Here is a 26,055-nt window from a genome sequence, read left to right on the forward strand (position 1 = left end):
ACTTTTTAATGTGTATTCTTACACCTTTTGAGTTTTTTACCATATGCATGGGTTACTTCTGAAAAAATATATTTTAAGAGACCAAATGACTTGAGAGGAAGAAGAGGGAGCCCTTGGGAAAGGAGGGGAAAGCCACTTCTGCCCCTAGATGGTGAGCGACCAAGTGACACAGCTCAAGAGTATTTGAATAAATGCTGCATCCAGAGATGGGTGTCACAAGAAAAGGATAAAGAATTCACACCCATATAGCCTGAGGACTCTGTATGGATTTGAAATTAATTCAATTTTTGAACCAGCAATAAAGGAATGATTACATTTTCAAAAATTAAGGAAATCAGAAACAGAGGGAGGCAGGGAGTGAGGGAAGGAATAGGAGAAGGAGGGAGAAAATTCAACTGGTAACAGTACACAGGATGGCAAAGGAAACCAGGGGTTTCCCAGGCAACCCAAGGAGTGAGTTGATAAGGGTCTGCACTAGGTAGGAGGGAGGGATGAGCATGAGGAGGAAAAGCAAGATTCAATGCCATTTTAAAAGGGGGGGGAGGGGAGGGGGCTTCCCTGGTGGCGCAGTGGTTGAGAGTCCGCCTGCTTATGCAGGGGACACGGGTTCCTGACCCGGTCCGAGAGGATCCCGTGTGCCGCGGAGCGGCTGGGCCCGTGAGCCATGGCCGCTGAGCCTGCGTGTCCGGAGCCTGTGCCCCGCAACGGGAGAGGCCAACAACAGTGAGAGGCCCGCGTACCGCAAAAAATAAATAATAAATAAATAAAAGGGGGGAATCAGATGTGTTGACTAACTGGACATGCTGGAGGGCTAGGAATGAGCATATCGAGAGCGCGATGATTTTGCAGTGACAGCTTTCCAGGAAAAATTGCTGCATTCTCAACATCTTGCATGCATCTTAGAATTACACCTGTATTCTTCATTTCCATGCCTTGATTCTAATCCTTAGGAAAGTAGGCCTTGGGGTACTACTTATGATTCTAAAATGGAATAAGTAATGATTTAATTCGCAGCCAGTAAAGGGCAATCCAAATGACTGGTTCCACCATTTCCCCAGGGCTAGTTTGTAACCTGGGACAGAAATAAGCTGTGTGTATTAAATCAATACAATCACTCACAAGGTAAAAAAAAAAAAAAAAAAAAAAGTCATTGCTTTGGTGGCTATGCATTCTATGAACTACTTCTGTTTCTAACTGGTTTGCTTTCTTCAGCTGTAAGCCTGGCCACATTTCCATGGTGAGCCAACACCAGCCAGGACTAGGTGCCTTGAGCAAGTGTCCCAAGGTGCTATGATGCGAATTACAAGCCCCTGCCTGGCCCATGGGGCTGTCCCAAAGACCAGGTTTCCTAAGAGATGTGACTGTGTAACCTTCCACGGCACTCCCTGCTTTCTTCCTCTTGGCCAGCCTCAGCGGGGGCCACTCATCAGAGCCCGGGAGCCCGGCAGACTAGGGAAAGGGTTAGTGTGTGCCATCTTGTGATCTTTCCATGCTTGACCATACCAAGGGCAAAATCATCGCCTGCCACAGCATCTCTGGTGTGAATTCAGAGCACATCCCTGAAACACAGTAATACCAGTATTTGTCATGAGGTGTCACTCAGAATTAGCAAAGGGGGAGGCTTCTGCCTGCCTGAGAAGCCATGTCTCCACAGATTCCAGACACCCCACTCCCCTGATTTTCTCCCTTTGTCCCCTCAACTCCTGCCATTCCCTAAAATAGACCTTCCCAAGGCTCTGCCCTCAGCTCTCGGCTCTCTCTGTGATTCCCTCCACATCTACATTCTTACTTTTCACTTCTGTACAGTCAACGCCCCACTCCACCTTGGAGCCTTGATTTCTTCGGATCTAGGCGTCAGCTGCCCAGTAAGGGTCTCCCCCTACTTACCTCAGTCAGTATTTCCAGAAGTAAACACTTTACCCTTTTCTTCCCGTCCTTTCTTCTCCTCACTTCCCTACAATACACCACTATTCTCCCACTCACTTAAGTTGGATTTCTAGATTCATTTTTCTTCTTCCTCCTGCCTTGCCTCATGCTAGAGACCTCATGCCTCTCCACTCCCACTGTAACCACTTCTTCGGTGAATTTCCCTACTTTTAGTTTCTCTTACTTCCATCTCTCTGACACACTGTTGCCAGGTCATCTCTCCAAATGCTCTGTTAGGTGGCTTCCTTTGCTACAGAATTAATACTAGTCCAACCAACTAAGGATGGGTCCTTCAAACTTTTTGTATGGCTTTTATTGTCTCTTGGTCATTCAACCACTGATGATGAATTTCTTTAAACTTTTTTTAAACTTTCATATTTTCAGCCTATAGCACATTCTGGAGTAATGAGTTCTCTAAATTTACTGTTTGGAGTAAAATAACTTCTCAATTTGTGTTGTTCAGATGCAAGCAATATAAATGTTATTCAAACTGATTTAAAAAATAAAAGACAACTTATTGTATAAGGACAATTTACTGACTCATATAAACGCAAAATCAGAATTTGTTCTAGTTAGGCATGGCTGCTTCTAGGGGCTCAATGTCATACTAGGGGTGCGTATGTCCCTAACTCTTTTGGACAAGCAAGATGGCCACAAACAATCCCAGTTATACATTCAACCTGTTTGCCCACCACATCAAAAATATAGTCTTTGCTTATAGCTCTGGAAAGAAAGTTCTGGTAAGGACTCTGATTACCCCTGCTATCATCACATATCATCTCTATTCAAGCACAGTGGCAAGGGAAAATATTTGGGTAGACCTATCACTGTGACAGAAAAATAGAGATGAAGAGGCAAGTTAGCCTCACCCAAATCTCAAGGTATTGATTCTCTACAGAATAGAAGACTTGTACCAGAAAGTGTATGAACTGCTGGACACACACACACACACACACACACACACACACACACACACACACACCCTGCATGCCTTTGGCTGCGTGTAACAAAATACAAAAAAGCTCAAAGGGGCTTAAACAATTAAGATCCTTAATTATCTGACCTAACCTAAAATCTGGCTGGAGAAAATTCCAGGATGGTGCAATGTCTCTTTCTTTCTGCTGGGTCATCCTCAGTCTCCCTGCAAGTCACAGGATGGCTGGGGCAGCTCTAAGCATTATACCTCACAAGGCAGTGTTACAAGCAAGAAAGAAAGGGCTAAAGAGATCTTCCATACACATCGTCTTTCCCTAGCTGACCATTCTTTTCTCTCATTGGCAGGAACTGTCACAAACCCATCCCGGCTCAATCTTTGGAAAGGAAAATGGGATAACTGGCTTAATGCACCACATTTGTCCCTAGAGCTAGGTAGCCTCTCCCAGACTTTTAGGAAGAAAAAAAGTAAAATAGCCTTTGGTAGGTCACTAATAATGTTTGCCATTAGATCATACTTCTTATTTGATTCCTTCCACCTGTTTAAAATTTTTGTAGTGTTTCTCATGCTGAGGTTTTTTTAGATTGCTTTTTTTATTTTGAATCATAACATTTCAGATTCAAATGAACTTAGGTCATTTAGTTGAGGGCTTTTCAATGTTTTTTATTCTAGACTTGTAACCCATCAAACAGATGCAAATAAATGGGAGAGTTTATAAATGAGCTGGTGAAGTGAGGGGCCCGGGAAAAGAAGGTGAGGCCCCACTAGCTAGTGGCCCTGAGGCACTTCTGGAAAGCTAGAGACCTTCAGAATGCAATTTTAAAACCTCATCTCTCAGAACTGAGGTTCTGAGAGGTGAAATGATTTGAACTTGTTCTTCCATGGGTTACTAAGATTGTAGTCTAGATTTCTTGATTCTCTAATCTCTTTATATCTTTTACATCTTTATAATTCTGTAATGTATTTTTCTTCAAATTCTGCTTTGTATGCACACACTAAAAAAAATTTCTTAAAAATAAATCTTGATGTAGAAGCTCTTACATTACTTCAGCAGTGTGTTATGATCTTTCTTTAACTCCACTCTTGATATACAGTGTTCCTGAGCTACACACACAGTATTTCTGGTATAACTACACAGTGATTTATTCTGTTGTAGGCAGAACAGGACAGTGGCTAAGCAACCAAATGTTAAACATGATACCACTTGTGTTCCAATCTTGCCTCTAACAGCCTCAGTTTTCTCATTTGTTAAGTTAGGGTAATTATAAAAATACCTACTTCACTGGGTTGAAGTCCATATGTAATGCTATTTACATAGCCCAGCACATAGTAACTGCTATGTGTTTTCTGCTATTTTCTCATGTATTTTTCTCCCCAAAATTCTTCTTGGCTATCAAAGATCCTGCAAATCTCTGGGAGTTTCCCTCTCAGAGATAAAGGGCCAGTAATGCCTAAATCCAGAGCCTTTCTCTCTTATATTTAGACTCATTTCCACGAATGAATTTCCTTCACTTTACTTTTTCCCCCTTATATATATTTGGTGTGTGGTTTGCAATTTTACACTTCATGGAAACTAAGGGTAAATGATCAGACTCATACTATTAGAGTAGAAAGAGGTCCCAGGATCAAGTCTCTCACTATTAAGGAAGGGGCAGTTTAGAGAATTTAGGTCACTTGTCAGTCACCAATGCTCCAAAGTTCCCTGTTCAGATCTCACAGTTCCAATATACTCTTATAACTTGGGGCCCCATCATCCCTACTCCCAAACCCTGACAGATATCTTCATGTATTTGTCTGAATAGCTAAGATAAGAAAAGTAAAAAGGGAGTGGTTGTTCTAAATTATCTAAATATCTGAAGATACAGCTAAGTAATTATGTAATCTTGTGTATACATGACAAAATTTTCACTTGCCCCCTTCACCAAGGACGACTTCGGAGGAGAGAATCTCCTCATAAGGTTCAACAGAAGTAAATATAATGAGAATTTTATGTAAATGTTAACTGAATATTTTATTATAGTTATTTAATTTAAAAAATCCATTGCTTCCTCTGATGTTGAATACATAAATTTATAATTATTAACATAAAAGCAGTACACACGTAAATATCTCTTCTAGTAGAGTATGGACGAATTCCTTACCCCGTGAGCATTGGTGGTTCAGTGGTAGAATTCTCGCCTGCCACGCGGGAGGCCCGGGTTCGATTCCCGGCCAATGCAACTAGCAATATTTTTCTCCCTTACCCCACTTTTACCATACATCTCAGAACCCCAAAAGAAGTTCAATTAAAACGTAGAAACATTGACTTTATGCAAATGAAGAAAGACAAATCAACGATAATTTCCCGTTTCACTTTTTCTTCGAGCAGTCGAAACTGCCGATTCCCTGACATTTGCCGTATTTTTCGGGCCTTTCTTTTAGACGTTTTTGGGGGGGCCCTAGAGTATATGAGCAAAAAGTAATGGACCATATAGTGTTCTGAGATTTAAAAGACTACCCCGGCTGCCTGGAGATGCCGGGGATTGAACCCGGGACCTCACACATGCGAAGCGCGCGCTCTACCACTGAGCTACATCCCCCAGCCGGGAAAAGTTTTTCTGGTATAGGTATTCATTCAGTCCAGCACTAGTCCAATCGCTATAGTTAAATTTTAAGACTTTATTTTGGTGAGCGCTTCTGCGACACCCCGCTTCTACCCTTCCTACACCGCCTTAAACTGCTTCTAGGGTGTATCGGAACTCCATGCAGTCAGCGGGGTGGGCCGCAAATTTGACCAGCTCTCGAGCACTCCTGCCGGACGCCTGGAGCTCGACCAGGGATCCGGTACCCTGCGCCCTGCCAGAGGGGCGGGACGTCGGCGCGCTGAGCGCCCGCCAGAGCTCGACTCCTCTGCGCGCTGACTGCGCAGGCGGCCCGGAACCCAGAGGTGTGGGGCGGAGCGTTCAGCCCGCCGCTTTGCTGCGGGGTGGAGCCCCGCCTACGACGCCGACTGAGGGGCCAGCAGGCGGGCAGAGCCACGGACGCTGCCCAGGGACCACAAGAGACGCTCCTGAAGCAGAGCGGTGGGGACCTTCTTTGCTCACCCAAAACCCTTTTGGATTTACCTGTACACCACCACGCCCCCCCCTCCCCGCCCCGTCTCAGGAAAAGGACGTGTTCACGCCAAATCCCCATAAACTGGGTTTTGTAGGGATTACAGCCAACTCTTGGAGGTAAAAATGACTTCACAATGTGTTCTTTGCGTGGGGCCCAAACTGAAAGAAACTGACACCGATACCCTCTTTGTAGCTTAATCTTGTACAAATGATAAAGTCGAGGCGAAGTACCTGCTCAAGATGCACTCTGCTCGCTGTTTGATATTTACACCTTGGGCCCATCTGACTATGTTGTGATAGGAATGTAAGTCACTTAACGGCTACTTTATTGTCCTCTGAACCCTTCCTAACTAACCGCACCTAACTTAATGCACCAGCCCCAAATGAAGAAATGTACCTCGAGTCCTGTTTCCTTGGAAATTGCCTCTCCAGTTGTTTGAGTGTTGGGTCATATGATGAGCTAACTTACATTATAATGAAATGATGTGTTTGACCCTTCCCAGTGCAGTTTAAACTGATACCACCCCAGGGAAGTGAAGGCTGACAGAGAGAAGCCTCAGACACCCTGATGGGAAAGAGCAGGGGAGAGATTTGGTGTCAGGGGAGCTGGGCTACCTTCACTTCCAGCCGACCTGTAAGGCTGACCCAGCAGCAAACGGTGAGGGCCTAGAATTTCCACTGCTTTCCGTTGCAGCAGAGCACCCCTCGTAAATGGAATAGTCAGCAGGCCAAAAGCCAGAGCAGAAAAGCAGAAGTTTCAAAATAACTCTGGGTAAACCACAAGTTTCATAATCAAGTCCTAGATGAAAAATAAATGTTACTGTTTGCTTACAGTAATTTCAACAAATAATGGCTCATAATCAGATTTTGTTTTTAATGAGAACAAGCCACATACTGATCTAATACAGCTATAATACAGAATGTTAAAAAAAAAAAAAAAGCCACGTCAGTGGACAGTCATTAAGGAGCTCTACTCCAAACCAAAACATTTCCAAACCAACCCCTGCTTTCCATCCAGAGGCACTAGAACATGAACACCTTCAGCTGACTCTGAGTCGGGAAACAGAGACAGAACCATTTTTCATCAACCAGCGTTTTCACCAGTGCAAATTACAACTGCAGTATTCAGTTAATTGTAAAGGAAGCACGTTTGCCTTTGGTGACCTCATCTTTGACATCCTCTTTAGGATCCCTTCCTCACATTATGGCTTATTTCTCCATCACCTGAGGCACTTCTTTTCTGGGACTTTGTTCTCAGGCAAGAACCTTTGTTCTTAAGGTTCAGAGCTAAGCCTAGAGAAGGCTTCTTTTAAATTGTTCACTCCTCCTACCAGTCCAGGGCCTAACTTGGTGCATTTGATAAAGAAAATGAAGCCAAGCTCTAAAACCAACAGAGAATGTGAAATCGATTTACTGGTCTGGCATAACCCAGGAGAAAGACGGCTTTTTCAGCCATTGTGGTCGATGGGAAAGGTGAAAGAGAAGGCACATTTTTCAGTTAGGGAATACTTCTTGGATCCCATCTATTCTATATGCAAATAAAACTGCCCCAGCTCTGCTTGCAGATGAAGAGAGGCTAACCAGGTGTCCAAAATTATGAAGTATTAAAAAGTTCAGTTCTATCTTCCACCCTCAGCACATCTCTCTTGGTTGGGGACAAATTTCCCCAATTCTCAGTCTCTGTCTCTGTCACACACATCGTGCACACGTGCATATGCACACACACACACACACACACACACACACACCATTCACAACGATTGATCTTACTTTGAGGCAGGTAACTTTTATCTCTGGTACTGCTTCCACATTTCCTTTCACGTTCTTGCTTCAGTTCATGGCAATCTTCGTCTAGCAGGTATACAGCATCTTTCCCTCTAAGCTGGCAACGAGTTAAGATGTTTATTCCCAGTTCAAGCAGTAGTTCTTACTCCTGTCTGCACATTAGAATTACTGAGAGGGCCTTTGAAAAATGCTGATACTTGCTTGAGCCCCCTCCCAAGCCAATTAAGTCACAATCGCTAGTCACAATCGCTAGGAGTGGGTCACGGCATCAGTATCTTTTTTTTTTTTTTTTTTTTTTTTTTTTTTGCGGTACGCGGACCTCTCACTGTTGTGGCCTCTCCCGTTGCGGAGCACAGGCTCAGCGGCTATAGCTCAGGGGCCTAGCCGCTCCGTGGCTTGTGGGATCTTCGCGGACCAGGGCACGAACCCATATCCCCTGCCTCGGCAAGCGGACGCTCAACCACTGCGCCACCACGGAAGCCCATGCATCGGTATGTTTTTAAACTCCCCGGTTACCCCGGTGTGCAGCTAAGCCCGAGAGCCACTGCTTGAGGGCTATTTTCATGATAACAGCAGATGTCTAGTGATGATTGTTAACTGACCTCATTGTGTTAGTCATTTCACAAAATATACATATATCAAACCATGTTGTGCACCTTAAACTAATACAATATGTTAATTATGTTGCAATAAAACTGGGGGAAAAAAAAAACCCAAGAGATGTCTATCACCAGTCCAGTGGTTCTCAAATGTGGCTGCACAGGAAGCACCCAGCAAGCTTTAAAAAAATTCTGATGCTTGAATCCCATCCCTAAATATACTTATTTAATTGGTCTGAGGGTGGTCTGCACATAGGAGTTTTTAAAGGCTTCCCAGGTGACTGTAATATGCAGCCAAGGTAGAGAACCTAGCGTTCCAGTAGGTACTTTCTCAAGCTCTTCACCTAGTTATGTGAGCACCCAAGCCTACCAAAATTCTGACAATGGAGGACTCACTGCCCAGGGCCCTGCACATTGGGAAATTAGCATTGCTAGAGGATGAAAGAAGCTAACGCATTCCAACGTCTCCCTATTTCCCTTCATATAAAATAAAACTGGTGGAGGCAGGTGTTCACGTGCTGAAAACAAACATTTCTTAGCTTCACATATCCTGTCTCCTCTACCCCATCCCCACATTACATTAATGGGTTCCTCCAGTGAGCTGTCCCTGCTGACTTGCTGGCCGTTAGAAGGGCTCAAAATGAGACTAGGAAAGGATGGGAGCAGGGCAATCAGCACTTGGCACCTGGGAATGCCCTGTGCTTGTGACTTCCTGGATGAAAAAGGACTGAATTGCTTTACTCAACACTTAAAGGTACAGGCAGCTCTTTGAAATACATTATTTTGCTCCTCAGGGTCATAACTATTAGTAATTCTTCATCACCACAGTTAATTATTAATAACAACCCAAGGGCCAGAAAAGCTACTGGTTACATTTAATTCAAAGAAAGTTAATAAACATGACTCCTTTCACTAGTACCCCAAAGTGAAAAATTATAGTGATCATAATTTGACGTATTTATTGAACAGTGTTAGAGTCTACTTGGAAAGATGCAAATTCTATAATTTAGATTCTGGTTACAAATAGATGGAAACAGAAGGAGGTACATATTTAAGATGACATTGAAGAGAGAAAAGATGTTACAAAAAGCCCATACTTCTGGAAACTATCAATGGTCCGTTTAAGAAAGAGTGTTGTAAGGCTGCAAGGAGAAAAAAAAAAAATCTATCTGTATGGGGTATGAAAGATTTTTCCCAATGTAGATTATCTGCTCAATGACAGGAGTCTCTGTAGTCTTATACTGGCCCATTCACAAAAGCGGGAAATAGGATCTATTTTCTCTTGTGTGGGTCTCTGACTGAGGTCTTATTTTACCAACTAGCTAGCCCCCTTGAGATTAGGTATTGTATTTTATTCTATTCCCCATAGCACCAAGCACTCACTGAGTTCTACTGAGGCATGTAATACATCCTGGCTTTACAATTTCAAGTGGGAAATTGGCTAAAAGGGTGTTTAAGGGTAAATGGACATAAAGGATTCTATTGCAGCGATGAAGATATTCTAAAAGATATTCTAAAACTGGATTATGGTGATGGTTGCACAACTCAGTAAAATTACCCAAAATTACTTAATTCGATAGTTAAAATGGGTGAGTTTTATGGTGTGTAAATTACCCTTCAATAAAGCTTCAAAAGAGGGGATGTGAGGGAATGGAATGTGTTAACAATGGAATAGGATTAATGTGACAGTGAGAAGTTACACATGCAGATTGCACAACTGATCTGAAAAAGAAAACAAAATGATGCACAAAAGAGGAAAAGTGGAGAATGAATGATTTCCTGTGAATGTAGAAAGAAGCAAACAGTGGTTACATAGATAGGGAAACTACTGTTTCCAATAACTGTTACAAGAATAGGGAATGAAGAGCATTTAGATAAATGTGTGGAACTTCAGAAAAAATTCCATTGCTCTGCAAATATAGATGTATATATTGCATAAATACAATAATAATATATAACATATAATACATATATGTGTTAAGGGCTCTGTACATATTTGTTAATGTAAAACATCTCTGATATTAATTCAGTAACTATTGATTGACTTACGGAAATAGCGATTACAGGAGAAGGAGGTGTCCAAGATGATTCCCAGTATTCTGACTTAAACAATTACGTGCACCGTAGTGTCATTCAATGAAACAGAAAACACTGGAGGGAGAGGGAGCTTTATAGGTGGTTATTAATTCCATTTTTATTCTGTTCAATTTAGGGTGCATTGATCTCTCCAAATGGAGATCTTAAGTAGATACTTAGATGATGAATTTGGAGACAAGAAGAGAGGTTTGGTGTTGAAATATATATTTGAGAAGCACTGGTATAGAGAAAACAAAGTCATGGATTGGATGAGACTATTTAGGGAAAGAACAGGGAATGAGACAAGAAGGGACTGAGGGTTTAGCATGGAGGAACTCTAATACTTAAAGACTGAGAAAGGAGAATGAAAAGGAACAGCCAGGGAGACAGAAGGAAAACCAGAGTAAGATTTCAGGGATCCCAACTGGAAAAGAACGTTTCAACAGGGAGATAAGTTTAAAAACACTACCACCTGAGAAATCAGGTAAAATTTCGATGATTTAAAATGTCCCTTGGATTTAGTGACATGGAAGTCATTGTTTAATTTTAATAATGGTTATTTCACCACAAAATCAAATGTTAATTCTTCTAATATATGCCATGCAATTCAGTTATTCTCTCTGGGAAGTTTTTCTATCTTTCTTCTAGTGGAAGCTCTTTCATGCTCTCTACCTTTTAATACCTACCTTAAAGAAACAATTTCTTTGGAAGCAAATTCATCTGGAAATTAGTGAGATCCAAGGAATCAAGAAAGGACAAGAGACACAACTACCTTTAATCACAGGAGAATTTGCAAATAGGAAAGATTCTTCTTTTTTAATTTTCTTGTCTTAAAAAAGGTCACATGTATTCATTTTACTCATTCATCTATTCAGTGAAGATCTGTTGATCACCTACCACATGCTAGGCACTGTGCTTGGAACTGGGGATAAAAAAGTGACAAAGTTAGTCCTGCCCCCAGCCTGACTGTACTTAGGGGTAAGCGAGGAAGCAGTGAATATAAAGAAAGCATTGATAGTACAGTAAAGGCTATGGTAGAAGGAACTAAGAATTCCATGTGAACACCCAAGAGGAACACATAATCCAGACTAGGGGATCAGGGAAGGTTTCTGTGGAGACTTGAAGTATGAGTAGCAGTTAGCCTACTGAGGATGAATAGGGATAAGGATGAAGAAGAGCAAACTATGCAGCAAGAACAGAATATGCAATGACCTCGAAGCCAAGAAGATCATAAACCTCTCAGGAGTAAAATATATGTAGTGGGGTGTGTGTGCTGTGTTGTGGAATATGACAAGGAAGAGAGGAAGCTGGAAAGTAGACAAGGTCCAGTTTATGCAGGGTCTTGTAAATATCGTAAAAGCATATAGAGCTGCGAGAAACCATGTAGAGTTCTACAGAGGAAAAGAACGTGAGATTTTATTTTTAGAAAACGCATTCTGGCTGAAATTTATAGAACATATGGAAGTAGGTCCCAACAGGAAGCAAGGAGACCACTGGAAGCTTCCTTCTGGCATCAAGCAAAGAAATGATGGGCTCAGGCAAGAGATGATGATTTAGAGGTGCACTATCAAATATGGTAGCCACTAGCAACGCATGTCTACTGAAATACGGCTAATCCAAATCGAGAAGGTAAAATATCTCATTAGTAGCTTTTTTTCATGATGACTACATGTTGAAATGATAATATTTTAATATACTGGATTAAATAAAATATATCGTTAAAATTAATTTCTCTTTCTTTTTACTTATCGTTAATAGAAATGTTTTAATTTTACACATGTGGCTCACATTATAGTTCTATTGGACCACACGGATTTAGAGACTTTGCATGGAAATGGAGGAGAAGAAAATTGAATGAATAAAGAGATATTCAGGAAATGGGTTTGGCAGAGTTTTTATATCAATTGGATATGGGGGATAAGGAAAAGAAAGGAGTAAATGATTCCAAAGCTTCTGACTTGAGCAACTAAAGGAAAGAATGGTAGATTGAAGAGGGTCCAGGGATAAGAAACGTTTTTTGTTTTGTTTTTAATTTAAGGGAGAAGAAGATTCAATATGTTTGAATAAAAATATGGAGTCAGAAGAGAGGGAGACAACAAAGATATGTGAAGAATATCTTGGGCTTCCCTGGTGGCGCAGTGGTTGAGAGTCTGCCTGCCGATGCAAGGGACACAGGTTCGTGCCCCAGTCCGGGAAGATCCCACATGCTGCGGAGCGGCTGGGTCCGTGAGCCATGGCCGCTGAGCCTGCGCGTCCGGAGCCTGTGCTCCGCAACGGGAGAGGCCACAACAGTGAGAGGCCCGCGTAAAGAATATCTTAAAAGTCTCCCTTAAAGAAGACACGTCTACCTTCTTGAAGCAAGAGAAAAGTGTGAACAGATGGGTTCTGGCATATAGTTTATTGTGTAGTTTTGGAGGTAGTAAATTTAAGATATTTCCATGAAAAAAGCTTCTATTTCCTTTGCAAAGAAGAGAGTCCATCGACATGGCCTTATTAGACAAGTTATTGTGTGTAAAGGGTTGATGAAAATGGAAAAAGTCTAAAGGAGCTGGAAGGATTTCCAGGCAGCACTGAAACCCAGATGAGGTTAAAGAGAGAAACGTGGAGAGCCAGTGGTCAGCAGTAGGCACAGAGAAAGGGGAATGCCAGATTGCCTGGGTAGAGATTCTGAAGGTGCCCATGGTGAAAGGACAATGGGAACAGGAATTTGGGAATCGACAAGAGTACAACTGAAGAGATGAACATACAATCTAAGATTTTCCTAAACAGTAATAAAGAGAGGAATGGGTTGACCAGATGCTTGAAGAATTCCTTGAGGTCAAATGAGAGAGCTGTGGTCAGTGGGATCTTTGGAACAAATATTTCAAAGATGGGGAAGTTCAGGGTGATGACATAGCCATGGGAATGGGTATCTAAGGTAGAGTGGAGGTGGTTAATAAAGATGAGATGATCAAGGAACTGAAAGGCTTGAGATATTCACAGGGACATTAATTCACCTCAGGAAGATGGTGGGGTCTGGGTGGAGCAGGCCATGAGCCCAATGCATGTCTTTAAGGAATGGAGACAGGGAGGGGTGGGGATTGGTGAGAGGAGAGAAGTAGATTTATAGTAATTATCCAATACATGTTCGTTTCTTTTAACAGTTCACCTACAAATTGATAATTCTATTTTGTAATTTCACATTAGAATAATATTCCATTCTTTCCACAAACATATGGAAACACCATATATCTACTTCCTCTCTCTCTCTCTCTCAACATACACACACATTCACAGATGCTCCCCACTGCTGATGTACATTAATCCAGTTTTTTAGACAAAACTGTTACAGAAATTGGGGGTAAATGTGTTAAGTTGTGCATTTTCTTTTTGTGATACAGATAGAAAAAAATGATGTACTGTTTCTTAGCATCATTAATAATAGAAACTTCATAAATGTGCTCAAACAATAGCTTCTAAAGGTTTGAGGCAGGCCATGCTGGTATATGCTGAGGAAGCATCTTTAGACAGATTTTTATAGTGAAAAGAATGCTGAACTAGGAGTCAGAAGACCTGGTATCCAAGCAGATTGTCAGGTATCAGTTAGGTGTTCAGGGCAAAACATTTACCCTTGCTGAATCTCCACCTTCTCATCTGTAGAAGACAGGTGGCTTTTACAGCTCCTGCAACTCAATAGGGTTTTTGTGAGGATTCAGTAAGAAAATGTACTGAAAATTCCTTTGTGGCCTGATAAATACTCATATAAGTTATCTGAGAGGACTCCTGACCTAGTTCCAGTAAAAATTTATCATAGTTCCTACAGTACTGATAATATTCACATTCATAATGGGGAATTATGAATTGAATCAAATTCATGATTGCTGAAGGATGGTTATACTACTTGTTTACTGATTATTGATTATTCTGAACTTTTGTGGGATTTCTTTTCTTGTTTAGAGGAAGTACCAAAATGTAGCACCTCTTTTAGATTTCCCTAAAAGTGTGGACCTTGGGTCATCTCATTGGAGTCACCTGAAATGTTTGTTTAAAACACGGTTGCCTGGACTCAGCATCTAGAGATTCAGTCCTTTGGGCTAAGACTCAAGAACTGTATCCAGGTGTGACGCTACACACTATAAAAATTTTATAACAACTTTGTTGAGATATAATTCTCCCACTTATGGCGTACAATTCACTGGTTTTTGGTATAGTCACAAAGTTGTGCAACCATCACGATAAAATTCGAAGCCTACTGGGTTAGTTAAAAGTTTCATGGAGATGGCTGCTCTGTGGTCCAGGTATAAAGAACCCTCCCCCACCCCCAAGGATAAAGACAGATAAAAGACAGAATCATCGCACACCATCAGACCTGTATGCTTTCTGAGCACTGGTGCCCTCTGCTAAACAAATGTTCTGCATTTTAAAAAAGGGTTAGGAGACAGTACAGAGAGAATGCCATTGCTGCATGGCCAAGTTGCTGAGCCTGTGGATCAGAAAGCGTTCGCAAGGGGAAAGAATCACGATTAGGCTAAGGTTCCTCAGCTCCTTTTAAGGAGAGCTCTCTGATCTAAAGGTCTTTTTCTCTTAAGGATTCAGGATCAATGCAACTTCCTAGTATCTTTTGACAGGGCATGTCTTTAACAGCTTATTGACATTTTCAGTTTGTCAGCTTCTAGAACTCCATTGTTGACTCAGTTCCATTTCTGTTTAATTAGAGGGGACAGACTTTTAAACAAAAACACTACGGTAACAAAAACGGTAACCTAAATGGTAAAGTGTGAGCCAGAAACACCCATGACTTTACAAGGAGTCACAACTCTATTTAGGCTGATGTCTTAAGAATTTTGCAAAGTATTTTTCTTACTCTATGGGGAGAAAAATGTTCTGGAGAAGCATACTGGGAAAGCTAGGTAAGTTTCTTTTCTGGTTTTTGCAGAGAGGGCTTCTTATTTAGTTTTCAGTGTGGTAAATTTCTTGAGCATCATATTCACTTCTGAGTATTATATATACATACACACATATACATGTATACGTATATGTATACACACGTATATGTATACACGTATACGTATATGTATACACATGCATACGTATACATGTATACGTATATGTATACACACGTATATGTATACGTATACACACGTATACATATGTATGTATGTGTGGGTATGTCTGATACATATACACACACACCCCTAGGCGTCTCTTCTCTTCTGTTAGAACTGATAGTCACTCTAGGGAGGTCATATCAACAACATCTGAATTTGATTACGAGGCTTAAAAACAACACCAACAAATCCCCACAAACTCTTATAGAGGGTTTAGACCAAACCTTCCTTTTCATAGATGAGAAAACTAAGGGTCCGACGGTAACTTTGAATTCAAATACACTTTCCTGTTTCCTTGGAGTAGGTAGTCATACCTCTAGAGGAAGTTTTCTTGAATTAAAGTTAAGGACTCAATGAAATGTGATTTTCAGGGTAAACTCTAAGAGCTGTAATGAAGTAAGCCCTAGTCTCAGTTAATAGCCAAGTGTTCTGTTTTCAAGATTACGACATTAAAAAAAAAAAAAAGATTACGACATTAAAATCAAAGAGTGGAAGTTATGTTTTAAAATTGGGTGTTTTCCTCTGCTGTATGCAAAGACTGTCAATTCAGTATAAAGTTCAGCTCAAACTATGCTAATGGTTTCCGAATTCCAGAGACCTCTCTGGAAACATTGTTCCCTCTCTGGGAACAGCTGGTGATGTGTGGCAATAACCCATCTTAGTTTAAAGCATGGGTCCCCACGTTACCCTTGTTTATACGTCTTGAAGCAGCCCCTAGTTCCAGGAAATACTTTGTCATCATGCACTTGACAATTTTTGGTTGCCATCAACCACGTCACAAACTTAACACTCAGTTTTCCCAGTCAGTCTTTCCAGGGACCTAACTCACCTCTGTCTGTTTGGGTTTCCATGCTGACATTTAGAAAAACAACAGACACTCGACTCATAAAGCCCTTTCTCTATATTCATGCTAATTTTAATATTGACTTTCTCCTAAAAGCTCCAAAATATTTTAAGGATTTTTTCTCTTTTTTTTTTTTTTTACAAGATTCAGCTTCCAGCTTGTATTTTTTAAGTGCTTCCAAATTTTTTCTTAACATATGTTGCACAAAGTCTGTCCTATTAACAGAACCACTCCTCTTCCAAATAGTATAAAAATCCAAAGATTTAGCCTTTCAGCGAGCATTTCTAGGTTGTACCATTAATTTGAGCTTTGTCTTTAGCTCAAATCAATTTGTTTAAATTAGGTTCTCCCAAGTCTCTTATCTATGATCATCAAAGATTTGGAGTTCAAATCCATTTCTGGAACACCACTTTGGTGTTTTATCTGGATGGGGACACATTTCTTTGTACTCATGAGGTCAGTGAAAGATTTTTAAAAAATGAACACAGCAGGATAACATTTGCTTCTAACATTTTTGAGCAGCTCTCCTTTGCTTCCTCTTTTCACTCAGAAAACTATGTAAAATCATAGGATTTGATAATGATGTGTAACAAAGTAAGAATTTTAGAGAGGCATTATTGTGTGTGATTAAGCACTTTGATGCTGGAACCAGATTGTCTGGGATTGAATCTTAGTTCTCTTACTTCCTACATTAACAACCTTGAGACACTTGCTATCCTTCCTGTGCCTCAGTTTCTAAACAGGAATAACAAAATCTAAGTGGAGATTGAGTAGTAAATATATGCAAAGCACTTAGAACTGGACCTGCCACATAGAAGTAATAAATGTTAGATATTTCTACATAACTGAATTAAATAGAATAAAATTCATAGATTAGTTACCAGGAACACAGGAACCATAGCGTTTGGAGGCTATACACACAAGATCCCTGGGATACCTAAACAGGAAAATTCTGGGAGGAATTTGATAGAAGTTCCTTACTTTTTACTTATGGCTTTGAATTTTTACTTTATTGTTTTATTTATTTATTGGCTTGAGGAATATTAATTATTTCCTTGGATTTCAACTTGCATCATAAAGAAATAATCCTTTGGGAAGAGGTATTTAGGGACTCCTCTATGGCTGTTACTGTGATCATATTCCAGTTTGATATCCATTTCATGATAGGGTTGGGATCTGAATGAAACCTTTTCCAAATGATTTTGACGAATCAGAGCCATCATGATCTTGGAATTCTTCTGTAACAAAGGCACCAGAAAAAACTGGAGAAGTCTGCAGGGCAGAGAGGGCAGGAGGGTTGCTTTCTCCCACCCATTAGGAAGGTCATTCATAAACACTAACCAGATCTCCCATAGACTTGTGGCAAGGCTAGAAGCTGAAACAAATACTTAGAGTGTAATTTAGGAAGATTAATTCTTAGATAAAGGCAATGATCCAGCTGTTACATAGAAGTTTCTGCTTATAAGCTTACTTGACCATTGTTGAAATACTCAAGCTATTCACAAGACTTCACTTGTTCATTAAAGGAATAGTCAGAGACCATGATTTAAGAATTCTCCATTGGAGAATGGAGATTAAATAGATTTAACTCTTCAATGGGAATAAAATATAGTACAATTTACTATACAGGTATATATGCCTGTGAATATGAAGAGAATAGTGACGTTCTTAAAAATTAGGTGCCTAAATAATGATGGAGACTCATTTGGGATATATGAATTCAAATTCCATATGTCCTATGCCCAGGAATTCAGCAATTTTTCATTTGCTCTCTTCTGTCATTCTCCAGCCCTGCCATCTAGGTAAACCTCACCTTCCTGAGCAGGTTAAACCTCACCTTCCTGAGCAGGTTTCAGGACTTTCATTTCCTTCTCATCTCCTTCAACACTTGCATTATATCAGGCTGTTCACTCAACTGTACTACAGCTTTACAACAGTATCCTAACCCTCCACTCAGCCTCTCAAGATGTCATCAGATATGCTGTTGGCAGTTCCATGGGTGGCATGGGCCATGGACCTCCCAAAGGCAAACATCCTATGTACGTTCAGCTACAACCCATGCCTCCAGATAGGTTTACAACTAAAGCCAGAGGGCGGACTATCTGTTCTGGGAGGCCCAGAGGACTATGCAGTGGTAGGAGAAAGGCCATTGTGACTCCTGGCTTAAATATACGCTCTGGTATAAATGCACAACTTGCACCTCACCTGCACTCTGCATCTTTCAAACTAATTGTTGGGCTTGGCCCTGCAAATATAGAAATGGATGAGACCTGACCCTATCTTTAAGGACTGTATAGCCCATGAAATTGACACTCTGAGACAACAGGGTTAGAAAGAAACAAAACAGCGCTTGTAATTTGAATAGAGAATGTCTCCAAAGTGCAAAAAACAAAAAAGTGAAAAATTGAAATGACAATTAAATCAGCTGAAGTAGTTTTTTTGCCTATAAAATGACCAAGTCAGACTGTAACAACAACCACTCTGTAATAAAAGCTAAAGCTTCACATATATGTCAGCTCCTACAGAAAGGGTAAACACTAGCCTTTGTGGCTTTGACATTCTGAAATAAGGAGGGTTAAAGTAGTTATATAGATTTACAGAGATTTTAAAGTAAGAAATTTCCAGATAATTAAGTGATTCAGCTTTTTACTGGTCTTTAATTTATAATCCCACTTGTGACTCCATGGAAAGGCTGATTTAAAAATTAAGACAGCTTTTAATTAGGACAGATCATTAAGCAGGACCATCTGTATTTGATTCAAGGAATCCTTGATTACAACATTGTTACATATTTTACCCTAATCTCAGAAATGTGTCAATATGTATGTTAAAGCAACTTTCACTGTTTATTACTTTTAGACTATCAATAGCATATAACCCAAAATTGTCTAAATTTATGATTTTTATAACTAAAAAAAAAGAGTCTCAGAAGCACCTAGGCAGGCTGTACAGAAAGGAAAAGCCATCTTTACACCTGTACAATAACACCTTCCCAAGACAATGGAGAAACATCTGAAGAGATTTAAAGAAAAAAATAACTAAACTATTTACACCTGGACAAGCTGTCTTTCGGGCATCAGGGAACAAGGAAGAAATTCTTAGGTGTGCATTGTCTCAGAAAATAAGGTACCGTGCAGTTATAATCTGGAGAACTCAGAGATGATTCAAAATTAAGATTTCAAAAATGCAGAAGTAGTGATATGAAAGAACTTGCATAGTTTTTCTTACATAGTGTGGCCTTCTTTCATTAATCCCATTGAAAATGTGACATCAGATCAGTTCTGCAGACTTGGAACAATCTTAATCTTCAGTGCTTCCCTAATCTGTTCTTTCCTCTTTTTTCTTTCTCTTTTCCAATTACTTGAACATGAATGTTTATTTGCAAATCTGTACCTCTCAATTTATAATGAACCTCTCTCCGTGTTTAGTGACAACCTAAAATAATACCTGTTGTTCTCCAGTTTTATCACTTGTTTAATAATGATAAACAACTTCTGGTTAATGATTATACTTGTTTATCTCTGATCCTTCCAAAATATCTCACTAAAATAAACATAAAGGAATAAAAAAGGTAAAAACTCACAGGAGGAAAAATAATGTGAGAAGAAATGAGTGAAAAAAGGAGGTCAACAAATTTGAAAGAAGGAAAGCAGATGGATGACTGCTGAGAAGGCTTAGGAATACACCAGGTACCTAAAAAGATGGGAATAGTGGCTGGAATTGAAAATGGAAAGAACAGCCATTAGCCTCTCATATCTTCATGCCACACTACCCAGTGACACAGCTACCCACACACATGACCACCCCATCTAGGGAGCTATCACCCTCCCAGGCAGGTTCCCGGTTTACGGATGGATCTCCTTCTATATTTGGCAAGAACCAGAGATTCATTTTCCAGAAGAATTAAACTATGGGGAACCCACACTGAGACAAAAGAGAATGGGAAGTGAGCCCCTGCAAAGATAGAAAACAGGGGGAATATATGAAATTCCTGTAAAATATCAAGACATCTCAGTTCTGTTCCCTGTTCTGTACCTAGAAGAGATCATCAGACAGGAAATTGGAATGTGTGGTAGGCAGAATAGTGACCCCCCCCAAGATGGTCCTAATCCCCCAAACCTGTGAATATGTTATGTTTCATGGCTAAGGGGAATTAAGGTTGCAGATGGAATGATGGTTGCTAATCATCTGACCTTAAAGTAAGAAGATTATCCTGGATTATTTGAGTAGCCCAAAGTAGTCAGAGTGTCTTTTAAATATGGAAGATGGAGATAGAAAAGTAAAAGTCAGGGTCAGAGTTATAAGATATGAGAAAGACGTGACCAGCCATTGCTGGTTTTGAACATGGAAGGAGGCCATGAGGAAAGAAATGTGGTCAGCTGCTAGAAAGTGGAAAAGGCGAGAAAACCAATTCTCCTGTAGACCTTCTAGAAAGAAAAATAGCCTTGATTTTAGCCTATAAGACCTGTTTTAGAATTCTGAACTACAGAACTATCAAATAAATTTGTGTTGGTTTAAGTCATTGTGGCAATTTACTACGGCAGTCATAGAAAATTAACACAAAGGATCTGGCCCAAATAAAAGGCCAACAATACTGACATTTGGGCAGCTAGGTCCCTCTCCTTTTACCCTGCAGCAGTGAAGCCTCAAATCGGCCACATCCCTCTCATTTCACATCGCCTCACTCGCATACACATGCACAGAGCCTCCAATTAGCCTACAGAGCTTCCATCTAGAACCTAAGAGACAGCCCACTATCCCCAGGAACGTGAATGCCACCTCCAAAATACAAAATAGGAATACATATTTTTAAAAGATAAAATTGAATGCAGAAGAAACAGAGATGTGGAGGACAGAAAAACTGTGCTTAAAATGTATAATTAATATAATCAGAAAACTAAGTGACATATTGTGTCCATAAATCAAGAAGAATATGTTATTGAAGAAAAAGAAGTAGAGAGGAAGAAAAGAATAAAAGTTCACAGAAATTAAAAAGCATGTCAGCAGAATTTTTAAAAATTAGTAGAGTGTTTAGGACATAAAGTTCGGGAAGTCAGCCAGAGAAAATAATATAAAAGGCAAAAAGATGAGCTACAGGAGAGGAAAAATAAGAAAATCAAGCATGCCAATACAGGAGGTACAAAATCAGAACAGTAAGAATTTGAAAGAGAGAGAGGCAAATTGATAAAAAGAAATGATCAAAGAAATAATATAAGAAAATATCCTGTTACTGAAGAACATGTTTCTGCAGAGTTCTTGGTACAATGAATAGAAAAAGACAGACATCAAAGCTCACAATAAGATTTTAGAACACCTGAGACAGAGGTAAGAACTTCCAGAGAGAAAGCGGAGACCACATTCAAGGAAGGGTAACTGCAAACCCAGGATGCCAGAAGAGTGGAGAAATGCCTTTATTGCACCGAGAGAAAATGTTTAGTCTTGAATTACCTACCCACCCCAACTATCAATTGAATGTGAATGAATAAAAATTTGTCAGACAAGCAAGCTCTCAAAAAATGGCCTTCCAGTGCATGATTTGCTCTACTAAATGAAGGAGTACAGTGAAAGAGGGAAAAATCTTTAGAAAATAGTCAACACAGGGTAGTGAGGGGAATCCCAGGACAACAGCTATGCAGAGGACCTGGAAAGCAGTTAGTCTGTGTCCCTGGAACAGGAGGACAGTTGGGATGAGGTGATAGCACAAAAAAAGTAAGCAAGCCAGCAAGCAAGAGGAACTTGACATGTTTGACTCTATTGATATGTTTTTCATTTCAGTGGGAGAGTTTAATTTTTAAAAGTTAATATTAAAAATTTGGGGGGGTTAAGTAATGTTAGATGTATAGAAAATAAAGAAAACTTATAATAACAACAACCAAGTCAGACAGTAATTAGCTCTGGAAGGCAAAGTTATAGAAGAAAGGAAGTATCATCATAATAAATTACATACTCATCTATAAACAATATTTATATGGACACAGCAACACAAACAATTTATGTTTATTTAACCAAAAATTGTGATATAATATTTGGAGGATGAGAGGAGGAGTGGAAGATTGCTAAGTACTCATATTCTAGAGTTGAGAGGTAGCAGTTAAAGTTTAAAATCAATAACTATAAATGGCACTAAAAGCATTAGGACACATGCCAGTACAGTCTCTAGAAGATACAGCAAAAAGAACTGAAAGTGGTTATCTCTGGGACGATGGACTAGAAGTGGATCCACTAGGAGAGGTGGAGCAGAGGACTTCTGTGTTTGTATTTATCTTTTAAAATTATGTGCATATACTACTTTGATTTTAAAAATTAAAATAAAAAATGGCTAAACTATTTACTAAGTTGTGAGCCACACTGAGAGAATTATTACATGTTAAGCCCCTACCCTCCCTTCCATAAAACAGAGCTACCTATAGTAACAGTGGTCACTTTTATTGCTAGGAAGCTTGAGTTATGAGTTTCACATCTTTAAAACTCATATCGATTACGAGTCATTTTTTTTAATTGGGAAAGGCTAATAAACCATCCAGTGGTAAATATCATCTGTCATCTAGGACAAATGAGCATCTTTTTGTTAATTATGCTTAAAACATAAGTATAAATACCTTTCCTCAACTATATAAAACAAATATTTGATGCATACTAAAAATGAGAGATGGTATTTCAATGAAATTTCTATTTTTGTCTTACTCTCTGCCATCCATCCTTTCTTTTTATTTTACACTTCTGTATTTTCCCATTTTAAAAACTTGACTAGGGCTTCCCAGGCTTCCCTGGTGGCGCAGTGGTTGAGAGTCCACCTGCCAATGCAGGGGACACGGGTTCGTGCCCCGGTCTGGGAAGATCCCACATGCCACGGAGCGGTTGGGCCCGTGAGCCATGGCCGCTGAGCCTGCACATCCGGAGCCTGTGCTCCGCAACGGGAGAGGCCACAACAGTGAGAGGTCTGCATACCGCAAAAAAAAAAATAAATAAATAACTTGACTAGAGACTTCTCTTATAATCAAGAAAGGTATATATTAGCTTAAAACTCAATTTAAAATGACATACAAAATTTGGTATATAACAATATACACACACATAGGAGAAAGACAATGATGATAACGCTAAATTTTAATGATGGTTATCTTCGCTGGTGGCATAAGAGCCTTTTCTCCCTTCTCATTTTCTATATTTTTCAATCTTCGATAACAACAATTTAGTACTTTTAAGTATTAAGTAAGTAACATAAATAACATTTAATGCTGGAAGCTTCTTTCATTTTAACCCAAACTACTTTAATGCAGGCAGTAAGGGTATGTATAGGAGGCTCCTGTATGCAGGTAGCCAATAGCAAGTATATTTAGGAATAAAGCTATGGAAGGGTCTGTGGCAATTCCTCCAACTTCAATTCTCCTCCAGCCCATTGGGTGGCAGCCTTTTAGTTTTGTTGGAATTTACAACATCTCCAGCTTTGGGGACTAGTCCTGGCACGTTAAATTGATTCGGGTAATCCCATTTCCCTTAGCACCGGCGTTGGTTCAGGAACAGATGCATCATGGCTGAGCCAGTCAATGCACGGCATTCTCTGGTCATAGTCACTGGCTCAGGGGTGGTCCAAACTCCTTAGGACTGGAATTTGGCTCCTGGTTTTAGGAACTGCATTCTTTCTCACTGTGTGGATCTCTCACTATGTGCAGCCACATTGAAGAGGTAGCCCAGAGACAAAACCAAAACGGAGAGGAGGGTAGAACAGAAAGAATCATAGAAAATTAGAGCCAGGTCTCTTTAAATAATACCCTATGCCCAAGAAAAGATCTAGACTTTTCACTTACCTGAAACAATAAATCACCTTTATTGTCTAAGCAGGAGTTATCAAACTTTGCAAACTAAAGTATTTTATCCAACAGCATAGGAAGAGAAAATTTTGAGAGTTTCATATATACCAGGCACATTACACATGTTATCTCACTTAATCTGCACAAAACCACTCTGTTACATTTTAAGGTCAGGAAACTAGTGATAGTAATGATAGTAAATTACCCAAGGTCAAAACCCACAATAGTTTTGCTAACTTTGATTTTGCTAAGAACATTGTTTAAAAGTACCATGTTTTATCACAACAATTTCATAAAAGGAAGAACATTCCAGTAAAAAATTAAGATAGCCATGGTCTGAGAACAAAAGACAGTCCTTCTCAAGAAAGGACTGTTGCTATCACGACACAAATATTTTCACTTCAGCAGGTGAAAGCTCCGTCATGGGTGGGTGCTGGGCCAGCTGCATAAAATGTCATGTTCTGATTCAGCAGGACTTAAGGTCTGGAAATGGAGTTTTTCGATAGTCCTCCAGGCAATTCTGATGAGTAGCCATGGTGAAGAACTACTCTTCTGGGAGACATAGGTATACTTCAACTGGAACAGGTCCCTATTGCCTGCTTTCCCCACAAGTCTCTTTCCTGTTCTCCAATCTGCTTCTATTTGCACTTCAGGCTGTACACCTCAGCCTGGCAGATCCACGAATCATGTCTCCTCTGGCCCTCAGTTTCTAATAACTAAACATCATTTCTCTTTCTCTTGTTGCCTCAGAGATTACCTCATTCCATTTTGATAATTGCTTTCTTATCCAAAACTACTCAGGGAAGAAAGGAAGTCTTCTCTATGAGCCGTCAACCACAAGCTCACAGAAAGGAAACAGTGACATGCCTATTCCCAGAGACCTCACACCTCAGGTACTTACCTTGGAAGGTGAACAGCTGTTCAACCTGATCCAAAATAATTTATGATTGCAACCTGCATCAATAATTTTATCTGACTATGTCATATTCTTTGGAGGAATGGGATTATATTGCATTTTGAAAATAAATTTAATGATTCATATGGTCTGATGATAATACAATTCAGGTCACTAAAGAATTGTTCAACAATTGATGCTTTCTCTGTTCTTTTTCCCACAGTTTCCAAGATCAAAGACTTATTGTGTTCATTTCTAGAGCTCAGCTATTGTTCCCTTTCCCTTTCTCTCATTCTCTCTCTAGCCCTTTTTCTCCCTTCTCCCTCCTCTGCACCTTGCCTCTGCTACTGATATTTCTGGCATCTGTCCCTCACTCTGTTAACCTTCCCAAAGTGAGAAGATCTGATTATGTTTGTCTGTCATTACCTAATAAGTTGCATTCCTACTGGGCAGCTTTTGGCTCAGGTACTGATCCCTTGGTCTAATCAATAATGATCACGGTAGCAGGACTGGTTTCATTCTAAACACTCAGCTTCTTTTCTCCGAAGGTTTTAGTAGAGGAAGTGTAGCTGGCAAGTCCTCTGAGGCTCCATAACCCACTGAGTACAGTCTGGCTTAGCAAACACCTGAAAACTTCCCAAGCAAGATTTGGCTAAGAAGAGAAGGAGAGAGCAAGTAATCATGCGTAATGACTGCTCCATCTTTCTTCTTTAAAATGGGGAAATGGAAGTATTGTCTAGATCTTCTCAGCCACATTTGGGGGGGAAGCCCAGACAGGTATTTATTTGCAAATTTAACAACCTCAGAATGAATTCCTGAAGGTGTGAGAACTTGACTCCCTGCTTTCACTTGTCTTCATAGCGTGATGTGACTCCCGTCAACCTCTGCAGTCTCTTCCCTCACTCTTCCACACATACAGAATGCCCAACTCTAATTATTTGCAGTTCTCTGATTGTTCCATACACTTGCAGAAGCAGCTCCCTCTGCCTTTTCAACCTTTCCA

The 26,055-nt window shown here is 40.1% G+C and overlaps 1 protein-coding gene and 2 non-coding genes across 4 annotated transcripts in view; 1 reads left to right on the forward strand and 2 right to left on the reverse strand.

Annotated features, from left to right (window-relative positions):
• GPD2 (glycerol-3-phosphate dehydrogenase 2) overlaps positions 1-26,055 on the reverse strand; it is a 200,401-nt gene that overhangs the window by 155,772 nt on the left and 18,574 nt on the right. The window contains exon 1 of one of the 2 annotated variants that reach the window (XM_073807700.1): positions 7,726-7,874. The exons of the other annotated variant lie outside the window; for it this stretch is intronic. The gene's annotated coding sequence lies outside the window, so the exon portion shown is untranslated. Of the gene's footprint in view, positions 1-7,725; positions 7,875-26,055 lie in introns of those variants that run through there. 2 annotated transcript variants of the gene reach the window in all.
• Positions 5,009-5,079, forward strand: TRNAG-GCC (transfer RNA glycine (anticodon GCC)). Its single transcript has one exon. It is a non-coding gene; the product is annotated as a tRNA-Gly (tRNA).
• On the reverse strand, positions 5,368-5,439 carry TRNAA-CGC (transfer RNA alanine (anticodon CGC)). The gene has a single exon. It is a non-coding gene; the product is annotated as a tRNA-Ala (tRNA).

This window comes from Tursiops truncatus, chromosome 7 (assembly GCF_011762595.2).
Source record: "Tursiops truncatus isolate mTurTru1 chromosome 7, mTurTru1.mat.Y, whole genome shotgun sequence".
Classification (NCBI taxonomy): domain Eukaryota; kingdom Metazoa; phylum Chordata; class Mammalia; order Artiodactyla; family Delphinidae; genus Tursiops; species Tursiops truncatus.